The sequence below is a fragment of the Caretta caretta genome, chromosome 9, assembly GCF_965140235.1.
Source record: "Caretta caretta isolate rCarCar2 chromosome 9, rCarCar1.hap1, whole genome shotgun sequence".
In the NCBI taxonomy this organism is placed as follows: domain Eukaryota; kingdom Metazoa; phylum Chordata; order Testudines; family Cheloniidae; genus Caretta; species Caretta caretta.
Window position 1 is genome coordinate 83,179,974 of NC_134214.1, and position 25,648 is coordinate 83,205,621.

At 41.9% G+C, this 25,648-nt stretch overlaps 1 long non-coding RNA gene across 3 annotated transcripts in view; it reads right to left on the reverse strand.

The window, feature by feature from the left end:
- Positions 1–18,891, reverse strand: part of LOC142073234 (uncharacterized) — a 309,657-nt gene extending 290,766 nt beyond the window's left edge. For all 3 annotated transcript variants that reach the window (XR_012669999.1, XR_012670001.1, XR_012670000.1), the window contains exon 1: positions 18,584–18,891. This is a non-coding gene — a long non-coding RNA (uncharacterized LOC142073234). The remainder of the gene's footprint in view (positions 1–18,583) is intronic.
- Between the last annotated feature and the right edge of the window lie 6,757 nt (positions 18,892–25,648).

The window sequence follows — 25,648 nt, forward strand, 5'->3', positions numbered from 1 at the left end:
CCCTGATAAAGACTAGGCACAGTCTAGCTAATGATCTATATCAGAGATGTACTCAAACACACAAAAGCAAATAGATCTGCCTGATGACGCTTCATAAATTTAAATTTTTCATGAAATCACATACTGTGCGTGTAATAGATGTCAGCGGGGGAAGGGGGGGTAATAGGAGGGAGATTCTGACTTAAATGCTGTAGTTATGATGCAGTTCTTCCCCCACCCAAAGTCTTTTTTCCCAAATATTTGCATTTTCCCAAAGTGTTCTTCCCATCAAATCTTTTCCCCTTGCTTTTTCTTCCTTATGGAGTAACTACCTAGCCTTGGCTTTGAAAATGAATCAAAGTTCCAATGGAATGTAACAGAGATCCATTCTCTGTGCTTCTTTCATATCATGTTTGCAACATACTCAGGTTAAAACACATTCTTGACACACACACAGACTCTAGGGTCCAGCTCACAGCTACCGGTAAATATTATTTATGAAAATTCTTTTTGCTTCAAATATAATCAACATTATGATGGCAAAGATACACTTAAGAGTAAGAATACAAACAGATGTGACTAGAGGCAGCCAAATAATGATAAATTTAACAGAACCACCAAATGTGTTCTGATTGTGGAATTTCAGTAACAGTGTCTCAATTACAAATCTAAAAGTACCAGCTGCGTGATAAACTATGTCCCCTTATCTTTAAAAATAAAAATCACTGATGAAAGCTTTACATAAAAGCCACAGGTGAATCCAGGCATATGTCATTGCTTACAGGATTCTAAACTGCAGGGCACAGTATCTCTTAAGACTGACCAAAAAGTATTTAGTTCTTCATCAGATGTATTGTTAGATTTTCCAAAGTGCACCTGCTGGATTAGTGATTGGGTAGCACCACGTCAGTTCTGATGTTTTATGACTACACTGCAAGAAAGAAGAATGGAAACCTACCTAGCCCCGCCACTGCACCCCTGACCAGGAGCCACCAGAGGTAAGCCCGTGCCCCAACCTCTTGCCCCAGCCCTGAGCCTGCCCCCCCCCCCGCAAACCTAGAGCCCCTTCTACATCCTAAAGCCCGCATCCCCAGCCAGAGCTCTCACCCCCTCCTGCACCCCAACCCCCTGCCCCAGCCCAGTGAAAGTGAGTGAGGGTGGGAGACAGCAAGCCAACAAAGGAGGGGGAATGTAGTGAGTGGGGGGCAGGATCTCACAGAAGGGGCAGGACTAGGGTGTTCAGTTTTGTGCGATTAGAAAGTTGGCAACCCTCGCTGGGACAGAATAGGCAAGAAATGGAGCAAGAGCTCAACAGGAAACAGGTCTGGCACAGCTGCTGGCATGGAACACACTGAGCAGGCATTGTGGTGCTGTTGTTACCATAATTAGGGTCTGTTCGCCATCCTGTCCTATCAGGGGGCACAATCACTTAGTGAGGGTTTACTGGGCCCAGCAGAGCTCATTGGGTTGCTGGGTGACCATGCCCAGAACCAGCTGAATTCCTGACAATACGATTTTATTGATGTTTCTCATTTAAATAAATACTATGTTTGTACAGTGCCTAGTGCAATGAGGTCTTGGTCCCTGACTGGGGTTCCTAGGCACTACTACTATAGTAAATAATAATAGTGATAGGTTTCAGCGTAACAGCGTGTTAGTCTGTATTCGCAAAAAGAAAAGGAGGACTTGTGGCACCTTAGAGACTAACCAATTTATTTGAGCATACGCTTTCGTGAGCTACAGCTCACTTCATCGGATGCATACTGTGGAAAATACAGAAGATGTTTTTATACATGGTTTGTGTGTATAAAAACATCTTCTGTATTTTCCACAGTATGCATCCGATGAAGTGAGCTGTAGCTCACGAAAGCTTATGCTCAAATAAATTGGTTAGTCTCTAAGGTGCCACAAGTACTCCTTTTCTTTTTAATAATAGTGATATAAGTGCCTAGAGTTTAAAATAGGTACTTTTATTGAAACACCTGGGCAAAGGTAGGAAAATACTGCAAGAAATGTTCCATGAATATCTGCTAGAATTGGTTAATAATTCATCAAGTTCATAGGCGCTTTCTTTCCCTGACCATTCATGAGAAATTCAGCTGTTTGCCAAAACAAAATTCAGTGTCAGATGTGCATAAATGAGAATTCATGTCAAAAGAGCTTGCATGCTCATCCACTCATGGAACAGAAACCATACCACATGACTTGCTTGACCAATCACAACTATGCAAAAGCTTGAATTACAAGTATTGAATATTTGCAGAGAACAGATTGTAAGCATTTAGTGCTACAATAGGCACTTTATAAAGCTAGAGGGTTGCATGCTGCATAGCTTCTGTAGGCACACCAGGGGCTTATTGCATTCCTCCATTCTCCCACTCCCCAGTCTCACAAGCTCCCTATGTGCCAGCCTCCCAACCCCCTCTACCCTCTCCCCCATGCCTCAGACTCCCTGCAACTCTTTCTACCTACTCCCTCATCCTTACGGCTATGAGTTCCCCAATCCCCTCTTCTCCCAGGGCAAGGTCTCAGTGTATTGCCCACGTCCTCATCCTCACACACCACTGTCCCACATTCTCTCCCTCCATGCCAAGGTCTCTGGCTACCCCTCCCCCCAGCATTCCGCCCCTTTCCTTATGCCAAGGTCTCTTTATGGGCCCCCCATGCTCCCTATATCAGGGTCCTTTATTCTCTCATTCCAGAGATTTTGCATGCATCGCTCTTCTTCCTTTCCCACATATAAAAGGGTCCCCCATTCTGCCTCCTGCGGCCAGCAGCTCTGTGTACTCCCCCATTCCCCTCTTCCTCCATGGTAGGGGCTGTGTGTGCCCTCTATTCCCCCATGCCAGGGTCCCACAACTGGGGCTCTGCATGCTCCCCAATCCCCCCCACTCCAGGTTCCTTATTCTCCCCTCTCCCCCTGTCAGAGGCTCTGTGCAAAATCCCCCTTCCCTCCCCACATTATTATTTCTTTTTCTCTGGGAGATCAATCATTCAGCGAGTCAATATGTTAAACTCTGTTGGGAGGATAGGCAGAGTTGAGATAGAGGTATTAGTTGCAAGGTGTTACTTGGTCCCAGCACCTAGTTGTTTGATCTACAGACAACTACAGAGATTCCTGAAGCTGTAACTGTGTTAAACACAGGCTAAGGACTCCATTTGTCCCCCATTTCCCCCTTTCAGGTTTATTTTTTATTTTACCCCAAAATCAGTAGTGTTATGCCCACTGATGCCTAGAACATTCCCTAAAATTTTGGAATTGACCAGATGCAGCATTCAAAAGTTATCACATTACAGACAGACAAAGAAAGGCCATCAAGATGAGTGTATGGCCTCACAGGCTTAGCCAAAAAATCCTGATATAGATGGATGATCAAGTCAAAGAAGTATAAAACAAGTTCAAGAAATTCACAGTCCGTTTATAGATATTACACAAACACTCAAAAAGTAACAAGCTCGATTCATGTGATAAATTATACATTCGGCTCTATAATCACCTCAAGAGGCAACATCTTAAAGTTGAAACTTTTTCTTGCTTTGTGCATCCAGGACAGATAGGAAACCAAACAAAAATTCTCCCCTGTATCTAATCAACCTTTCCCTCCCCTCCCCTCCCCTCCCCCACCCCCAGAAAATTGTGATGGGCAACAAAAATTATTTTCAACAAAAATAACAGACTACAGAAGTGCTACAAACAGAAATCAGAAGACTGGGACGTGATAGTGAGCATGATAAAAACAAAAGCACTTGGGATAATAATTCTTCCCCCTCTCCCCCCCAATCTCACAAATAGTTAGAATTTACATAGGCCCATTAGTTATGGCTGGTGTTGTTCACCAGCAGTTTTGTGAGTCCTTGTGTCATAAGGCTATTCAGGAGGTTGATTGTATTACTCCACAGGAACCTGAAACTAACATTTCATGCTGTTGTTGGGACCATGGCAGAGGTTCATGAGCAATAAAAAGGAATAAATAAGAGACAAGTCTTCACCTGCAGTTGCAATGTCATTGCAGTCTCTCATCAAAAATAAATAGGACTTTTGTTTCTAGATATGAACTTGGAAAGAAAAACTCTTCCCATGAAAAATACATATTACATAGATGGGTAAACACTAACTCATTTTTCAAAAAGTACACTTTTTGAGGCATTTTTGGTTTTGGTGAGCACCATTAAAAATGGATGTACAATATTTACTGCTGCCAATGTCTTTGCAGTCTTCCCCATATTTAAGATATAAAATACCATAAGTACTCCCAAAGGGTTTACATATTTTGCTCTCTCCTCTACATTTGTTCTTTGCATTCTTCCTATGCAACAAACTTGGTATGTTAAGCTAGACAACTAAATTCCTGCCTAACTTTAGATGCCCTAAAATATTAGAATGGGCCAGCATTGGGTATTTGGGTTTTGATCCAAAGGCCACTGAAATGAATACAAAGGTTCCCATTGACTACAGTGGATTCTGGATTGGGCCCTTGGTGTCAACACAGATTTATAGATTTTTAAGGCTGGAAGGGACCCTTATGATCACCAAAGTCTGACCTCCAGCATTACACAGGACATAGAATTTCACCAAGGAATTTTTGCGTCAAGCACGTAACTTCTGGTTGAGCTACAGCATGAAGATTAAATTTTTCAAACTTGAGTGCCTGAAGTTAAACATCTAGAACAATATTAGGCAATTAAGCAAAAAAGTGGCCTTATTTCCAGAGGTGATGAGTACATGAAACTTTAATAAAGTTACTGGATTAAAAGTAATAGAAATAAACAAACTACTCCTTGATATTGTTTTATTATATTTTGGACCAGACATTAAGTACACTGTATTACAAATGCAGAGATAGTAAACAAGAGATATTGTTTAAGCCTAAGGAATGCTTGATAATAATTAGTCTCTGTGTCAGGGTAAAGAATCAAATATTATAGCCATGTGTCTACTATGCAAAGTTTGAGATGGTGTTTTGGCAGATATTCTACTTTGTAATTTGTTTCCCTACAACTCACATAGACCTTGCATGTTCTTGTCCCTTTTTCAAACACACACACACACACAACTGCTAAAAGAATCCTGTACCTAGAGAATTTTTTTCAAACTTACCTAAACATGATAAATACTGGTTGACTGTTGAGCCCTTATTACTGATGAAGGGGACCTCATGTGGAAAGATGGGTTTTGTGCTGCGTTCTGAACTGCCAGTCTTTGTATATATTGGGTAAAATTTTCAAAAGCACTTTCATGACTAAGGAGCCCAAGTCCCATTGAATGGCTGGTACAAAGTACAGTAACACATAAATTATTCTTCTATGTTACAAAGATCAAGACCATTTCCATCCCATGTACTACCAGACTGAAGCCTGACTGTTATTGGTGAAGAATGTAGGCAAGGTCAGGCAGAGACAACCTGTGCCTGCTGACAGAGGAGACAGAGGGAGGGCAGCCGGCTTCGGCAGTGTTACTGAACATGCTCATTCCATGTGAACATGCTCAGTACAAACAAAGCAGCAAATCTGGAGGGGGGAGAGGGTGTGACCCCACATGACCCCCTCACACGTCACCTCTGAAGTCTTATTGAATCTTGGTCATCATGTTTTTGGGTGATTTTACCCTAGAAAATGAGGTTGGCAAGGCAACTCACATCCAGGGTTGGTTTTAACTCAAACCTTTCCATAAAGCCCATGAGATAAGGTCATGAACTATTCTTATGAACTTAGTCCCTACCAAACTGTCATAGTCAGATTGATGGAGGTTAATGGCTATGGAGTTTTTGTATTTTTCCTAATCAATCCAGTGTCTATATTTATGTTTTCAGTTTCTGATCACTTATGTGCATTATGGTAGTGCGTACAGCCTTCATCTGGGATCAGAATCCCAACATGCTAGGCACTTTACAAACACCTAATAATGAACAGTCCATATCAATAGTCATTTTAAACCTAAGGAGATTTTAGGTGAGAGTCAGGAAAGTGCTGGTTCAATGCTTTCATTTTTGAAGGGAAAAATATTCTTTAAAGGGGAATAAAACTCAACTTTTTCCCACATAGACTGAAATATATCTCCCAGGCAGCACCAAAAAAAGGGGGGGGGGGGAAGGTTTTGGTATTCTGTACCACCCAGTGCCTGCCCACTTCTAGGCTTGATTACCACAATAAATCAGAAAACCTGTGTGTTTTACAGGCTTTCCTTCCATTACAGCTGTTGCTCTGGTTAACATCTTCTGAATCATCCAATTCATCAGGATCACATACATAGGGTTTTAATCCTTTGATTTTTTTAAGTTACTTTGTTCTGAATTTTTCGCTTCATCCCCTCACTGACAGAGGAACTGGATAAAGATAAATAATTCAGAGAATCATTGTTTTTCTTCTCTGCTTTTTATTTTGGAGGGGGAATTAGGGTAGTTCTCCATTTCACGGGTCTTTAATAGCATCACTCAACGCTGACGTTGCAGCATGAAATTCAAAGAGAGTGTAAACCAGTGCTGAACTTCTGAAATACAGTTAGCCCTATTGTGTTCTCAAAGTCATTAAAATGGTATCTTTGACAAATGTTTATTAAATAGATCAACCTCCTGGTTGTTATTGCAGGGCCCTCCATCACTGCTATGCCTTTCAGTGCTAATTTCTGTACAAAGAGCAAAACTGGGAATTGAATTACAACTGAAGTGTAATTACTACATAAATTATACCAAGTGTCAAGGGTGGGAAAGGGAACTGGGGGCCTGAATTGGTTCAGGGGATTGCTAATGGACTATACAGTCATTCACCTGTTCAAATCCAACCCATGCTTAGGTACAAGAACTAAGAGGATATGAGGGGGATATGTTGCCCCACAACTCTGCACTGGTTTCAGAGTAGCAGCCGTGTTAGTCTGTATTTGCAAAAAGAAAAGGAGTACTTGTGGCACCTTAGAGACTAACCAATTTATTTGAGCATAAGCTTTCGTGAGCTACAGCTCACTTCATCGGATGCATACTGCACTGTCTCTCTCAATGTGGCTGTAGGATAAATGCACTCCCAAGTCCTGGTTCCTTTATTTTTTTGTTGCTACTTCACTGACCCTAGGTCAGTAGCAACTGAAAGGGGTTAGTATTTGATGACTGTACAGTGGCATGTGTGACTGTACAGTGGCAAGTTCCCAGAGTCCAAACTACTTAGAACAAAACAAAAATCAACAAACTAGATAGCAATCTCAGAAGCAAGGCCAAGAACTGAGTGGGCCTAGCTCCTAAGTCAGGGTTGAAGCAACATGGAGGATAACATACATTGCACTGTCTGCGCATTGTAAACTGAGATTTAAATTTAATAATTTCAATGTATGTTGTAAGCCCTTTGGGGCAGTGAATCTCTTATAGTACATTTGTACAACATCTAGCACATTGGAATCCTAGTCTTGGTTGGGGCCTCTAAACACCACTATAATACAATTTAAAAAAAAATACTTGAGGTAATTTCAGTCTCCAGTGGTTTCAGTCCAACCTCTTTCCATAAGCACTAAATTCACTCAAAAATAAAAATTATAAAAAATACCTAGGAATGATGACTGAACCCCAAAAGTCTCCAAGGTTTTGATGTTTATCTGAAATTCTGTTCTGAAAGTCATGCCAGACATAAGGCTCTATGGAGATTTCTGGAATTTTGTTTCTCTCCCAAATCAGAATGGTCTTTAGAACAGAAGGTTTTTGAATAAATCTAGATTACTTATAAAACCATTAAAGAGCTTTGATACAGAAGGGGCACCCTTCAATATTTTAAACACCTAAAGTTGTATAACTTTTGCTATTCATCATTGTAACACCCTGTAAGAAAGCTGAAAATACCACTCTTTTCCCCACCCCCTGCTTTGGTCCTTTCCAACTCTACCCCCCCCCCCCCCCCAATAATGAAAAGACCTTATGGATTTCCAAGAAAGTAGTTTATTGACCAGTATAATAGATTCAATAATTGAATCTGAGGTTACCAAATGAAAAAGTATCTGTCTAGCCTTATTATGTCAGAGGGATTAACAGAAACACTTGAATTTTGTTCCTAAAAATATGATTTAACATTTTGTTTCAAATCAATTTCCCACTGACTATTAGGAATATTTGGATCCGACAAGAAGAATCTATGGTAACAACAAAAGTACAACTTCTGGCTGCCTTCTTAAAAAAAAAAATGAAGAAAAGAGAAACCACACACAAAGCTTCCTTGAAAAATCTGTTTGGTATTTGCTACAGAAAGATTTAAAGAGCTGTTTTCAATTGGATTTATCTGACGTACTGTGAAGGCATATAAAATACTTGGTATTAAAGGCTTTGAGTTCTTGCCCTGCATTGGCATAGTTGCCAAGCATAAATCTCACTATTAATGGAAAACACTAAAATAATAAGCTTGAACAGAGAGAATTTCATGAAGATCCAAGATTCATCAAGAATCAAACAATGCAGTTTTAGATTATTCCATATGAATTAGGGCCCTACAAGCAAAGATATCTGAAGCAGCAGGAATAAGTATAGGACCCAATCTGGCAAAATGTTGAAGTGAACGAGGCACAGCTCATAAGAGGTATTCAGCACTTTCCAGGATCAGGCCTGCAGTCAGAGTAAATGCCGAGTGAACTGATGAAGCCTGTCAGGTTTTGTATAGACATCATTTTCATCAGTAAGGTAAGTGAAATAGTGAATAAAAACAAAGGAATCAATTATCCCCACAGTATTTGGCATTTATATAGATCACCTAGCAATGAACGATTGACAAGTGTTTTACAAACATTGGTTTCTTAAGCCTCATGGTGTGCCTATGAGTTGGGTATCATTATGCCCATTTGTAAGATGAGTAAGCTGAGGCATTGAAAAATATCAACATTTTCAAAACAGGTGCCTTCAAAAAGACATCTAAATAAATGGCCTGAATTCCAAAGATTCTAAGCATCCACAGCGCCCAGAGACTTGAAGTACTAATAACATGAGTAGTCCCATTAAAACAACTGAAACTATGTGTTAGTAAGCACTTACAGCAAATAGCGTTAGTAGTATCAGACTGTAAGATCCCTAACTTTGAAAAGTGAGTCAGTGGCAAACTGAAGAACACAACCCAAAAGTCCCTTTCTCTGACTACTAGAAAATGCTGCCGATTTTGTTAGAACAAAATTAACCCAAAGTCAGAACAAATGAAAATCTTAAATGAAAGACTTTAAAAATAATAAATAATAAAAAATAATAATAATTTCATGTAGGGCTGGAAAAACTTCCACCACCTTGGTCTTCATTAGTGAGAAGGGACAGATCCTCAGCTGGTGGAGTCAGAGCTAGGCCATTTTACATCAGCTAGAATCTGGCCCAAAATGTACACATTACAGGTGGATGGATAGATTGTTACCTCTGCTGAGTCCCTATGTCCTCCTGAAACAGCATTTATCAGATGCTGATCAAGTAGGTTAACATTTCACAAAGGAAAGACTGCAAAGAAATTAAGAGTTGGGCAACTGAAGTGGCATTGCTCAGAAAACAGGCCACTGTCCATTAGAATTGCTAATTGAAAAAATACCCAAACAGCAACACATCCCTGAATCCTAGGTTTTAAAAATAGGATTTGGACAAGGTAAAGGTCACTATTATTCTCCACTAAACAGGAAAGATTTTTTACTTTTAAGTCTATATTTAGACTTCATGGGAAAGTTATGTTGTAACTTGAAGAAAATTGCCAAACTTTCAATATAATTTGGAGAATAGCACAATCTTTATCCAGGTCTGGTCTGAACACATGTTATGATTTTAACAAGTGCTTAGCATTGGAAAAGTTATCGGTCACAGCAAACTTTTAGTACTATTGGAACAGATGTTTCAAAATATGTAAGGAAACAGATCATTGTAAAAGAGACATCAAAAGTTTTACCTTGAAGCTCTCAAAGGTGTCCAAGTATAACAGGGATAAGTATATTGAGGCTCTACTGCCTACCTCCAGACCACTGTCCTGTGGGACCGTTTATTTTGCAGTCTTCCATTAAAATCATAGGGTCCTTAAATCCCTAGTGGACAATGGGTCCTCATCACATAATCATCATAACTTTGTACACTTGGCAATGTTTGTTCCAAGGAAATAAAGGGCTGAGTTAGCTCAGAGACTGAATTTCCTTTCACTTCTCCAGAGTAAAGTCTTTCCAGCTCAGGGTTAAGCTTGTTGGCAATGCATGGGGAAAACGGATTGCTGTCATCTGCACTGTACGTGGCTTGTGAACAAAAGACTTCAGTTTCTAGGGCTCCTGCGGCTCTTTAAACAGTCACTCCCTAAATGAAAATTGCCTGAAATCAGACCTTCAGATAGGAACCTCTTCAACACTGGAGCAGAGAAGTTTGGATTTAAATCCCCATATTGAAAGAAACTGCCTTTGTTTTTCTGGTTTCTTATCAGATCCAAATCCAGAAGGAACCCAATTCTAAAAACCAGATATGATGTGCCCGACCCTCATGACAAGTTTTCACAAGATTTCAGCGCCATTCAAGATGGAGGAAGTATCACAAAAGCGGTTTTGTCCTTGTCCTGCCATCTTGGGCCAAAATTTTGTGAGAACTAAAGGCAAGTTTTCACCATCATATAATTCCAATCCTAGCCCAGATTCAGCCTGAACACCCAAAACTTAACTCAGTATAGATCTGAACACCACCTCTGTCCTATTTCTGCACACTTGAGGACCCTTTGCACTGGATTTCAGTAGGATTTGAACCTGGGTCTTTCAGCACTGCAACACAGAACTCCTACCCTTTAGGTTATAGGAGTACCTCAATTACTTGGTAGCAGTAGTAGGAAGTTATCCTCTAGTTTAACATTATTATTATTATCGACTCTTCATAAACAACTGATTCTCCCCAAAACACTTTTGTTAATAGAGGGTACCAATAGGTATAAGTATTACCATCCAAAAGGCTCCAGCTCCATTCCAAAGACAGTTTCAATTTTCTAGACAGATAGGGATGACATATGCTGATGACAATCAGACAAGTACCACATGTGGGGTCCTGAAGTCACCTCTCCAGCCAACATAAGCATAGCTTTGATGGTATCTAAGGGAAGCTGCATGCATCTGATCTTGATCTGCCCAAAGACAGTCACTGTGTTTGAGGTTTCAGAAGCAGCATGCAAAAAACATAGTGCATATTGCAGGGTGCTGAGATTAAATAGGAAATATCCTTCATAAGCAGCCCGGTCTCCTCATCAAAGGGAAAAAAAAAACTTACATGTTTCATCTGACATACACATACATACAATTTCCAGAGGGTAAATTGAGTCACAAAGAAGTATAACGATTTCCCCAAGATCATACAGTGAGAACCTGCATCTCTAGACTGTCAGAACTCTAATCACTAGATCATGCTGCATGTCTTCTCTTAACATCTCTTTTTAAATTAAATGCAAAATAAAAATCATCCTCCTCATCATCTGATTATGCTGTGCAAACAAGCAAATGTTACTGTGTGTAGGTTTGCTGGATCATGACTTGAAAACTGCAGCACTTAGAAATACTTCTCTTTTCCGTTTCCAGTTGTGCTTGGTTCCAGCTAGCTGTTAAACTCCAAAGTTTAAGTACATTATTTGTTGGTGTGGGAGATACTGTTCTTACACAGCAATAGCCTGTGTAAGACTCCTGGCTGCAATCCCAATGACGAGGTGGATCCTCCTCTGCTGGCTACGCCTAACACCTGTTAAGGGACACTGACCTCATAACTAGGGGGTACATTGAGTCCTGGCTCCAAGACTCTTTAAGCAAGGCAGTTCTCACTGTGGTGTGGGGAGTGCTATTAAATCCAACACATCACAATTTATCTGAAGAATACTCAGAATAAAGAGTCAAGAGTCATTGCGTAACTAAATTGTGAGTTTGTCCAAGGACAAACCTTGGTTAACAGTTATGAATAACTGTTGATTTTTTTATACCGTTGTAGTACTTTTGTCAGTTAAAAATACTTTCTTTTGTGTGCAAAATGAAATTACTAGACATCAATGAAAAGAAAACTCATCAGGCACTGGACTGCTGAAATGTCAGAAGTTTAGGCTCTTATTCAAAACCATTTAGCAAAAATGAAAGGGATGCACATACATTTGCTGCCATAGAACCCATTTAATAGTTCCTCTTAATCACAGTCACGTCTAGTTAGCTGGGATGACTGCTAGTGAAGAGATTCAGTGCAATGCCTCTCAGTGGAGAAAGGTGGTGGTTTGACAGAACTGCATGAGCAGTGGTACTGTAAACTTCCCCCACCCATCTTCCCCACATGCCTGAGTTCTATTTTGGAGGGACTACCAGCTTCCATGGTCCGAGGCTCCTTAACCTCTCAGATGCGTCTATCAACAGGAGGGCAAACTGTGGTAGTATCTACCCTGCCCCCCTCCAAATGATCCCCATTTGTTCCCTGGTAAAAGAATGTGGTGAGCAACACATTTCACCTAATGCACAGAAAAGCCATTACACAATTATGATTTGTCATCAACAGCTTTGGACCTGGGCTCAGACCAGTGACCTTAGGGTGACATATGAGCTAGAACTAGACCATGGGGAAAAAGTGACTCTAAGAGTTCTATTTTGAAGTAAGTTTTTATGTATCAGACACTGTATTCTGCTGTTGAAAGGCATACTGGCCTTGAGACTTGCAATTATGTCCAAAATTAGCAAGTCAGCAGCACAGAGATCTAATCTCAGTTTTCATCACACCATTCCCAAGCCAGGTATATAGTGCCAAAGCTGCAAAGTAACCATGTCTCAGGCTTATCAAACGAGGAGAAAGTAGTGACACACCAAAGGGCCTATTCACTGAACAGTGGCTTATATGGATCAGCCAACCATGTGAGGGTCTATTTTTCTTCTTGCTTCAGTGGCAGAAATGTTGCATTACAAAGATTCTGAATATTGGTCATGTGCCATGTAGGTGGGGTTCAGAATAGGATGGGATTAATTCATTTAGTTTAATTTCAAACCTACTTTGAATATTTTAAATTAGAAGATTTGACTCAAATGGTTTATACAAAATGTTATACAGTTCACATTTTGCTTAGCAGACACAGTGAGAAATAGAACAGAGAGCAGCCAAAGGAACAAAACCCCACAATCTTATACAAGGCATACTACTTTGGACAAGTAACTTTTCAGGATTCCTCTATCCCTCATATAGAGAACAAAATGCCTTTGGAATTTTCTTTAACAAATCATCCTGGAATTTTTGAATCACATTTGAAGGGAAAAATAGATTTGAACTAGAAGAAACAGATCTATAAACTCAGAACCGAAAAACTGCAAGGCCTTCAGGGCAGGGACTATACCTCTCATTTATGCTTATACCCACCATATCTTTTTTTCAGTTTTCAAAGGATACTATTTTCATCTTTACTCATAAAATACATTAACTGCTGCTGTTTTGTTTCACGAGAGACCACATACAAGACCCTGCTGTTGCTGACCTTCTAGTAAAAGGCTGCACTCATGCACATACATCCCTAAAACTGTCATACCTGATTCCCAACCCTCTTTACTTTTGCTTTTCTTTTGATAATGAAATTGCAACTTATTGTAGGTTTGATACACAACGGGATTAAGTTAGGCAGTTTTCAGAGGACCTCAATGCAGCTTCTAAAATCTGTAAGACTAACATTGCACCTCCAAGTTTGTATGTGATTTTGTTCATCCACAAACTCAGTCTGTGAATAAAAAACGCATTTGTCATTCCAGATCAGGGACAAAGACATCTTCCTACCTAACTCACTTACATAAATGCCATTTGCACACATGAATATAAGACATGGGGCATTCCAAACTGCTCATCCATAAATATTTGGTACGCTGTTTTAAGCCTGCTTTTGAAAATGTGGGCCTGTACATCTATGCTGTGGTTTGGAAATGTATTTAAAACACAGCATATAGATAGCATATAGCATGGTTTCACTTACCACATTAAAATGCGAATCAAAACATAATCCTCTCCAGAGCCCCAAGCTAGGTTAGCTACCACAGCATCATGTTCAGAAAGAGTTAAAAACAGATATGCTAGAAGCCTACTTGGCAACCTGTTTGAGTATAGCTTGTGCTCCAGGACAGACAGGTTTTTTACAGAATTAAACATAGATCATGTCTCAAATAAGACAGACTGAGGGGCCAGGGATCCAAGGAGGGGAACAGGCTAGGGAAACCATACAGGGCAGAAGGGCATGAAGAGGAGTCCAGCCCACCCCACTCCTACCCCCCTTGAACTCCTGTTCCCACATCCCACTCTGGCCCTCACCTCCCTGCCGGCAAGGTCCTCCAGCCAGACCTCTTCCTGTCTCCCCACAGCAGCACCACACAGGCACGAGGCCCGCTCAGGAGAGCGTGAAGATAAGTTAGTCTCTTTGTCCTCAGTATTGGCACTGCAGCAGCCGCTGCCCCTGGTGGCCAGGAGGCCATACTGCAAGGGAGTCGCTGCAGCCCTGCATAGGCTCACAGGGCAATCTCACAGAATATCCCAGGTAGCCAGTTGCATTTTCTTATTTTCAAAGGCCATACCTGTATTGCTAGCTCTTGTGATTTTAATCGCAGCTCTAGCTATTTGGGGAGTGTGTCACAGGGTCTGCACAAGTTTCCACTCTCTCGTGCCTGTGCCCTGTGTTGACTGGTTAAATAAAGAGTCCCCACGCCTTCTTCGATGCTTCACCCTTGTGTCTTTATTTACAGTGCAACAGGGTTATCACCCTTCCCCTCCCCCCCCAACAGCTATCCCCAGTCAGACCCTTCCCAGAGTCTGCTGGCCCGTGGGGCGCCATTCCTTGGGTGAGGAGACAGATGTAAGCAGGAGAATAGTCCCGCTCTTGTGGGGAACTTTCCTGGCTTCTGCACTACCCCGGTGAAGTGGGCTAGCGAAAGGATCTGAGTCCTCGCTCCCACTTCCTTTACCCAGTGGCCTCCCTGCCCTTGAGGACTCCCCTTCCACTCTCCTGTCTGGCAGAGCCCCCGTAACCCCACCGCACCCAGCTCCAGACTACTCCAGCCCCAGCTGCACCACTCTGTCTCTGCACTGCTGCTGTTGCTGCTCTGCCTCCAGCTCCCTGGGCTGCTTCTTTGGCCCCTCTGGCTCTGGTTGCTGCAGCTCTGCTCCCAGGACAGGCCTGCTCTGCAGGCTGCTTTTGTGACTCTGCTTCCAGCACTGACCTGCTTCCTGGGCTGCTTTTCTGGCCCCTCTGGCTCTGGTTGCTGCAGCTCTCCTCCCAGGGCAAGTCTGCTCTTTCTGGGCTGTGCCTCTGGCTTTGGGGCTACAGCTCTGCTTCTAGGACAGGGTCTGCTCTCTCTGGATCTGACATAGCTCTGCTCCCCAGCTCAGCTTGGGCCCCTGCTTTTTCCTTAGCTCGGCCCCACTCTGTCTGACCTAGGCAAAACCAGCTCACATGGAGGATGGGACCTCCCTGGCCTTCTGACTCTCTGATCAGCCTGAATGACAGGGTGGGCAGGCTAACCTGGAGCACTGACCTCTCGCCATTGTTCCCAGGGACTGTCAGTCTCAGGGTCCTGATTTCCCATAGACCCTTCCCCTTTTACTACTGGGAGCTAGCCAACCAAAACACCCCACTGAATGTTAGTAAGAGGGCAACAGTCCCCTTACACAGAGATGTAACCCTCCTATTCCCTCCCAGGGTAGCCTCTTCACTGAGCTGTCCTCAGGGCTTTTATAGCCCTCTCGTCCTCAGCCCAGCTGTCGCTATTTAACTCAACTCATAGGAGTGAGCCAGCCCTTGTTAGGGCCTGCAGCTGGGCTCTCTGCTGACTGCCTGGGCCCCTGCACCTGGCCTCCCTACCAGAAAGCAGGGCTTAGCCAGCAATTTAGCAGGGCATTCAAAGGGTTTACCCCTGTCCTGCCACACGATGTTTTACACTTGTTGAAATGACATGATGAGTAGGGTTGCCAACTTTCTGATTGCACAAAACCGAACACCCTTGCCCCACCTTCCCCAAGGCCCTGCCACTGCCCCGCCCCCACTCACTCCCCCACCCTCCTCCCTCCATCGCTCACTCTCCCCCACCCTCACTCACTTTCACTGGGCTGGGGCGTGGTCTCCAGGGTGGGGCCTGAAATGAGGGGTGAGGTCTCTGACTGGGAGTGCAGACTGGCGTGGGGCCGGGGATGAGGGGTTTGGGGTGCAGGAGGGAGCTCCGGGCTGGGGCCGAGAGGTTTGGAGTGCGAGAGTGGGTTCACGGCTGGGGCAGGGGGTTGGGGTGCAGGTGAGGGTTTGTGCTTCATCCAGGTGACCCTTACGTCAGGGAGTAATGACAGAGAGAGAGAGGAACGCATTTAGAGTCTGATCTCCAATCATCATAGGTGCTCAAACTAGGCATGCTGCCGCATCCCCTAGTTTGAAGTGGTTTCCATTATATATAGGCTTTACAGTTTGGTTCAATGGCTCTCAGAACCTCCACTATAAAAATTGTTCCAGCACCTCTACCAGTCATCACAGAAAATGACCACTTGTTTTAAAATGCACAAAAATTAGCACTTTCCTGTTAAAGTTTTCTTCATTTGCATTACACAAGGCTTCTTTCTCATTTGATGGGTTATTTAGTTAGAGTATATAAAATGTAAATGTTGGCTATTACATTATAACAGAATACACATGAGTGAAAACAAAGAATGCCATTAGTTTTCACCAAATACATTCAATCACAAATAAATGGGCCTGGTTTCAAGCTGCGAGCTTGTCAGTTCTCAGCCAATGCCTAGACTTTGAACTGAGCTGGCACTTGTCTTACCACCGTCTCATAGTTATATTTCCAGAATTAGGCAAAACTTTTCTTTTTCAGTTTACATTGTAAAAGTGACTAAAAAAAATGTTATGCCCAGACCCTGCTCTTAACTACCCTGCCATAAATCTGGAGCAGATCGATCAATTTCAAGAGATCAGGTGATCAATCAAGAGACTTCTGCAATTTCATGGCAAAAAAAATAAAATTAAAAAAATCTTGTTTGAGTGTATAATTCTGGCAAATCCAAACCCTACCTTTAATTCAACCTTGAACCCTAAATGCTAGTCTAATTCTAACCCAGACCCAGCCTCCCTCAAGCTATCTCGCTTACTAAATGCCAATATGAGTATACGTGTAAAGAGCATTCAGATACTCAGGTGTATTGTGCTACGTAAGTGCAAATTTTCATCATTGGCTAAATGCTCTATGTGGTACAATGCACGGAATGGAGACAGTGCTTGCCCTGAGGCGTTTATAGTCTAAAAGAGAAGAGATATGACATACATGGTTCTAGAGGAATAATCTAGAGTTACAGAAATATGGTTTTTGATTGGTTGGTTCACTTCTTATTGACCCTGCAGAATAAGTGAGCCTTAAGGAAGGTTTTGAATGAGGGAAGGGAGTGGCTTAGAAAGCTGGAATAAGAAGAGCTTTCCATGCCTGAAGAAAGTAACAGAGATGGGAGCAGAAGGAGAGCAATGGAGCACTGAAGCTGGAGGAGTGGAGAAAGCAGAAGATGTGTGGGATAGTGATGTAAGACGAATCAAGAATTCAGTGCGTGCTAATGACACATTAAGAGATGTATAGGTTGGTCACCAGGCCCTAAAGGATTGGGGCTTTAGAAATAAAAGTTAAAGAAGTATAAAAACAATTAACATGTAAATTTCCATCAAAACCACATTTTTGAAAGAGCACAAAGATTAAAACCTTAGACCAGAGTTACATACACATTAATGACTACACATATAAGGAATGTCTAACCTGTGGGAATTGTTAATTTTCTGGCTACTGCAGTTACATTAGTATTATGCTATAGAAAGACTTTCCTTCATAATTCAAGAATTTCAAAAACTGGTTGGTTCGTGGAGTTGGGACCTGTTCTTTCCGGTTGTTTCTATTTGAAGAAAGTATTAACACAACCATTGTGAGGAAGAGATAAACATAAGAATACCATGCACTTTAGTTCATATCAGTGCAGAAAGCAGAGAAACAGATCGGGTCAACACTGCAGTCTGGATTTGTTTGTTTTTATCCATAATAATGATTAATATTATGGCCCCACCCTACATTGAGGGTAAAAAACACAATCCTCTCCCAAGAAGTGACTCAGCGTCTTCACTCCCAGCTATCTGTGAGATTCCTTGGAAAGAATTTGAGGTCCTTAATAGTCAGCTGTTTCATCCCAAAAAACTGTCAGACCTTTCAGAGCTGCAGAAGAGTAAATGCTTTATCACTATTCCACACCTGTCTTTGAGCCTCATAATTACCACTGCAATTCTGCAGCAGAGAAAACATCTCTTAGTTTCTGATTGTACTTCTAATATTCTTAAACATCTTTACCAAGAACCAGATAGACAGAAAGTTCAGAATATTAAGAGACAAATAAGTGAACCATGGGTTTGAGACAAAAAGTGCATTAAAGTCAGTGGGAAGACTCCCATTGACTTAAGCAGGCTTTGGATTGGGCCTTTTTTTTCTTGGTGGTTAATTTTCCACTAATTATGTTACTTTTAGTCACTTGTATGGGACCACTCTCGAATTAGTGGAATTAAGCCCCATATTGTGTCATCGCATTTTCTCCCCCTCACAGAAGTGACTTTAATATATTAATTGGAACTTTCACAGTATGTATGTCTGAGGGGGTTGACTCACCGCTGTCATCTCCTTGTGGCTGGGTGTGATGTAGCAGCTTTCTCCCTACTGGGTGTCTCCTGTTGACAGCTGCTGCCGTGACCCGACTCCTCCTGTGACTCAGCTTCCAGCCAGGTCACTTGAAAGTCTCTCCCTTTCCAGGGCAATCTGTGAACAAAAGACAAAGGGAATTAATGCAAATAAACAGAGTTAATAAGAAAGAGAAAAATTATTCTTTGTCAAGGTGCATCAGCATGAGGCCCTCTCTTCCCTCAAGGCAGTGGTCATCTGGGAAGCTCCTGCCTTCTGGAGAGGAGGTCTGTTTTCTTCCCTGGTCTGCCAACAAGTGAGCTGCTCTGCTCCCCTTTTAAGCTCCCCCTACAGCTTCTGCATTCCTTGAAGGTGTGGCAGAATAGAGCTGCCTGCACCCAGAACAGATCTTTAACCACTTCTTGTCCCGTATGGAGTTTGTATATCTCCGTAACAATACCTTACACAGCAAGAAAGGGATATACAGTGTTCTTTTCCTCTATCTTTTAAAGGTTCTGCATCTATAGCCACCTATTAAACACAATGTTCATATCCACAACTGGTTCCTCATTAACTCATTGTACTTTAAAATGAAGAAAGGCTGTTGTCGTCTCTGTTCAAACTTAAGTGGCTTCATAAAGCAATTCTAATTTTCTGCTGAGCTCTCTAGTAAGCCAGTGAAGAGTCAGAGAGTTATATAGACATTGTAGGTTTCAGAGTAACAGCCGTGTTAGTCTGTATTCGCAAAAAGAAAAGGAGTACTTGTGGCACCTTAGAGACTAACCAATTTATTTGAGCATAAGCTTTCGTGAGCTACAGCTCACTTCATCGGATGCATACTGTGGAAAGCACAGAAGATCTTTTTATACACACAAACCATGAAAAAATGGGTGTTTACCACTACAAAAGGTTTTCTTTCCCCCTACTCTCCTGCTGGTAATAGCTTATCTAAAGTGATCACTCTCCTTACAATGTGTACGATAATCAAGGTGGGCCATTTCCAGCACAAATCCAGGGTCCAACAAGAACGTCGGGGGGGGGGGGGGAAAGGAAGAGGTAGAAGAAAACAAGGGGAAATAGGTTACCTTGCATAATGACTTAACTACAATCCATCAGTGATCTTCCTGATAACACCATCGTGGCCACTTTGGATGTAGAAGCCCTCTACACCAACATTCCACACAAAGATGGACTACGAGCCGTCAAGAACACTATCCCCGATAATGTCACGGCTAACCTGGTGGCTGAACTTTGTGACTTTGTCCTTACCCATAACTATTTTACATTTGGGGACAATGTATACCTTCAGATCAGCGGCACTGCTATGGGTACCCGCATGGCCCCACAGTATGTCAACATTTTTATGGCTGACTTAGAACAACGCTTCCTCAGCTCTCGTCCCCTAACGCCCCTACTCTACTTGCGCTATATTGATGACATCTTCATCATCTGGACCCATGGAAAAGAAGCCCTTGAGGAATTCCACCATGATTTCAACAATTTCCATCCCACCATCAACCTCAGCCTGGTCCAGTCCACACAAGAGATCCACTTCCTGGACACTACAGTGCTAATAAACGATGGTCACATAAACACCACCCTAGACCGGAAACCTACTGACCGCTATTCCTACCTACATGCCTCCAGCTTTCACCCTGACCACACCACACGATCCATCGTCTACAGCCAAGCTCTGCGATACAACCGCATTTGCTCCAACCCCTCAGACAGAGACAAACACCTACAAGATCTCTATCAAGCATTCTTACAACTACAATACCCACCTGAGGAAGTGAAGAAACAGATTGATAGAGCCAGAAGAGTTCCCAGAAGTCACCTACTACGGGACAGGCCTAACAAAGAAAATAACAGAACGCCACTAGCCGTCACCTTCAGCCCCCAACTAAAACCCCTCCAATGCATTATTAAGGATCTACAACCTATCCTGAAGGATGACCCAACACTCTCACAAATCTTGAGAGACAGGCCAGTCCTTGTCTACAGACAGCCCCCCAACCTGAAGCAAATACTCACCAGCAACCACATACCACACAACAGAACCACTAACCCAGGAACCTATCCTTGCAACAAAGCCCGTTGCCAACTGTGCCCACATATCTATTCAGGGGACACCATCACAGGGCCTAATAACATCAGCCACACTATCAGAGGCTCGTTCACCTGCACATCCACCAATGTGATATCTACCATCATATGCCAGCAATGCCCCTCTGCCATGTACATTGGTCAAACTGGACAGTCTCTACATAAAAGAATAAATGGACACAAATCAGATGTCAAGAATTATAACATTCATAAACCAGTCGGAGAACACTTCAATCTCTCTGGTCACGCGATTACAGACATGAAAGTTGCAATATTACAACAGAAAAACTTCAAATCCAGACTCCAGCGAGAGACTGCTGAATTGGAATTCATTTGCAAATTGGATACAATTAACTTAGGCTTGAATAGAGACTGGGAGTGGCTAAGTCATTATGCAAGGTAACCTATTTCCCCTTGTTTTTTCCTACCCCCCCCCCGACGTTCTTGTTAAACCCTGGATTTGTGCTGGAAATGGCCCACCTTGATTATCATACACATTGTAAGGAGAGTGATCACTTTAGATAAGCTATTACCAGCAGGAGAGTGGGGTGTGGAGGGAAAGAAAACCTTTTGTAGTGATTAACACCCATTTTTTCATGGTTTGTGTGTATAAAAAGATCTTCTGTACTTTCCACAGTATGCATCCAATGAAGTGAGCTGTAGCTCACAAAAGCTTATGCTCAAATAAATTGGTCAGTCTCTAAGGTGCCACAAGTACTCATAGACATTGTAGTAATGGTTTCTCTTGATCCACTCAGCTACAAAGCTCTGTAAAGCAAAGCAGTTTAAGATCACCTAAAATGTCCCACAGATGAATGCGGATTTTTTGGTTTGTTTTTTGCTGAAACAGAAAAATAGAAAGACTATGAGACCAATTCTACTCTCACTTACACCAGTATAGATCGGGAGTAACGCTACTGAAATAAATGGTGTTATACATGTGTAAAACTGGTGTACTTAAGAGGAGAGTCAGCCCCCAAATCTTGGTTATTTGGGGCTAACTGAGGCACACATTCATGCCTGATTGCACATGAAGTTGCCATCTGCCACATGTTGTATACTAGTATTAAGCCATATTGCTTCTGAAAAGCAAAAGCACTTGCTAGCATAGGTTTTAGCCAAAGGATTTCAGATAACTACACTTGATAAAGGACTGACTCTTCAACAATAATCAGCAAATCCACATTTGTAGAATTGTTAACCCTTTTATATAAAATTTGGCTGCACAGGTAACTCTATTCATTAAGTTGGGTTGTCTAGCAGCTAGCCCAAACCTAAAGCAACTTCCATCCAAATTAACATAAGCTGAGTCCTCAGACTAGATAGAATATTTACGTATGTTTTGGATAGGATTCTACAGATGATAGGAGGATGGTACAAGCACTGTGGCGTTGATCAGTTAGCACTGTTTGAAGCATTGTCAGGTTAGTAGTAGTTGGCAACGCTAAAGAAATGTACAGAACTAAAAATTCTCTTTTTTCGAGGGGGCGGGGGGGGTCTCCTACCTTCCAGGAATTACATGCACTGGTTGGAACTCTGGCTGTGTAGTTATGAGTCATAATAAACCATGCAAGTACAAGCAGTCGTTATGGGTGTCTTCAAGTTACTGGCAGCCAGTCTGCTTGAATTTCTCCACTTTGCATGTACGTTTCACAGACGCCTCCTCCAGTTCTTTGAATTTCTAAGAGTTCTTAGAGTTAAGACGCTTGCCAGTAGAATACTTATTATATTCTGCCTTATTTTACATTTTGAAGGAAAATAAGCTAATTAACAGCCCTCTTTCTGAGCTTGTTCAAGAAAGAAATACCAGATTAGTCAGATGTCATGATATCTGCTTTTAAGGTAGATATCATGAATCAGGCAGCATGCAGTGTTGTGGTAGGAGGCAGATCATTCCCACATCCAAAGAAACTGTTCCTGTCTCATGTATAAATAATGGGCTAAATTAATCCCTTCTTTAACTCCAGTGAAGTGATCAGAGGTGGCTCTTTTCTTCCTTTCACACTACACTTTTTAAATGTAGAAATATCTTTAGAGGAAGACACACTCCAAACAATCAAACTACCCAGAAATATTTAAAAGTAAAGGCCAACTAGGATACATTTGATCAAGAGAGGGCATGGCATGGCACCAGAATGAACATACAACTTGAGTCATTAGCACAGCAGCTTATTCAACTTGAAAGATAAAATTGATAAATAAACTAAGAATCAGCTTAAACAATACCTCCTCTTGAATGTTAGTGTTTTACAGTGACTGTTACAGGTTGCTCTACTCACTACTGGGTGGCACCCCCTTCTAGTGATTAGCTCCACCCAGTTCAGCTCCCCCTTTCTTCTCTTCCACTGTTACAACTCTCCTCCTGCTCACAGAGTCACAGTACAGCATCTTCGTGACTCAGCCCTCCGGTCAGGTCACACTGTGATTCCCCTTCTAGGGAAAAAGAAAAGGAGGACTTGTGGCACCTTAGAGACTAACAAATTTATTTGAGCATAAGCTTTCGTGAGCTACAGCTCACTTGTCTTTCAAAGTCTCTCTGCACAAGCAGTCCTCACACCTGCTTCCCTGACTCCCACAGTGACTCAGGCAGTCTTCCCATTCACTGTCCCAAGCAATACCACTCTGCAGTGGATGGTAGGGAAACTCGGGCCCACCCTTTACTCTGGGTTCCAGTCCAGGACCCTAAGGTGAGCATTTAAGATCTGGTCCTTCATCAGCCTAACTTTACAGAAGCAAACCATTTCCCTCACAGGTAAGCTTCCTTCTAATTAGTGCCCTCCACACAGCCTAAATGTCCCCTGTGTTTGCAACTTAATTGGCTGATTGGGCCTATCCAGCCTAATTCATCCCTTTCAAGGCCAGAATGGGGCGCACACCCCATCACAGTGACCACACAAACCAATGTGATATTAACATTACAGAATCTGGAAAAAAGCAGACCGGTTAACAGTGCCAACCTATAATACCTCAACGCTCCCTTATGTATGCAGTCGCGACATTAAGAGCACTCATTACAATGCCCACAACATCCATCATCCCATGCCAAATGAGCAAGTATCAGTCCTATTGACATGTCATCTTGTACCTAAGAAATAATTTACATTATATGCTTCATTGACATAAATAGGTTTTGAACAGAGAAGTATGTGTGTTGCAAAGTTTGGATATGGATTTCAAAAACTTCAAAGCTCCGAAGTGTTCAGATTAGTGGCAAGGTCCGGGCTGATTAATTTCACTTGCTTTTAAAATCCTCAAATCGATTATTTATTTTTACTTTATTATTAGAAAGAGAAATATCACCTCTAGTCATGCCCTTTATCCATCTGTGCTTTTGTCTTCTTGCCATCAGACGTAGGACACATTTTTGCAAACATTTTTATGACCCCCTCTTCAAATTACAGAATACCATGGAGGCTGCAAGGTTTCAAAACATAGCTGAGAAGAAAGTTGTTTTAAGGCCAGCCAAGTTGTGATACTTTATTTAATCTTTCACAGGGGTGAGCTCATCTTCCATTACCAAACTAATACTATAATCAAGACAAGTCGTTGTTCTAGGGAGACTATGGCTGACGCAGTCCTTCCTGCTGCCTTAAGGCCCTGATCCTGTTGTCATTGAATTCAATGAGAAAAACTTAACGAGGCAGCATCCTTCCCTAAATTATAATCTCTGCAATATTTAGAAAAAAATATCAAAAAGAAACAGCCCCTTTCTACTTTATCTGAAAATTAGCTCCAGAAATAATGGAATGAGGAAGGAAATCAGGCTGGTTTAGTTGATAAAGGATCCCTAGGAGCTCCAATTCAAATCTTAGTTCCAGTGCAAACTTCTAATGAGTTTATTCCTCTGATTTCCACTATGGCCCACTTTGCACTAAACTCAGCAGAGCTGCCCCAATACACAGAACAGGATAATGAAGTTCAGGATGTCTTCCAGATTAAGACTTTAATCTGGCATTCTATGAGGAATTTGCACTGCAGATCTTTCCACCTGATTTGTGGATGTAGTTTCCAGGTTTTCCCAAACAAACACTCACCAATCTGCACAGAGAGAAATATGGTTGTAATTAACAAGCTCATCTTACTGTGTATAAATCAGGAAAAGGGAGAAATTTTGTTAAACAAGACAACTACCAAAGGAATTATTTTGCTTCCAATTAGGTAAATAAGGAAAACCTTTTCAATGACTGGCTTCCATTAGTTTTAACTCAATGCTCTAGTTTGTTTTGTGGAAGCCTGCAGATGGTCCTTTGTTAGTGCTGAGTTTAGTGCAATGGCTAATTTAAAACTCACTTCCGCACTCCATAGATTTTTGTCTTCCTTTTAACTAAAATGATTTGCTAGTACATCTTGGTCTTCTCTGGCAGCTGTTGCTGTTTAACTTCTGATCATTTTGCTGAGCACATACACTCTGCAAAGATACAGGATTGCGAGCAAGGTTTATGACCTGGAAATAAAACAAAACTACTGGCAGTTTGAAAACAGTTGATTTTTTCTTAAAAAAAACGTTAACTGGACATATCCTATTTTTCCTGTGTTAGTCTTTAGTAGTTACTTAGCTCACAGTTACATTTGATATCTGTTTCCCCTCCCCCATTTCACCTTTTTAGTCTTATCTATCAAGTCTAACCGTTATGGTTAAGTGATCTGACAGGTCTCACAAGCTAAGGACAGTCATGTCTAGCCAGTATTTGAAGAAGGGCAGACCTCCAAGAAGCACTGGAGGATGTCGTAGAAAATGGCACAAGCAATTTAGTGTGCGGTGCTCTGCCCTCTGATTCAGTACTGACCAAAAAGGTGCTGCTACAGGTGTCACCTTTAAGAGCAGATGTAATGGCCCTGACCACTTATGGTCATTAATGCAATATGATGTTATCTGGTACGCCATCTTTCATACAATCTGCATCTCAAAATGCTTTACAGAACTAAACAAACCAAAAAGATGACCCCAGA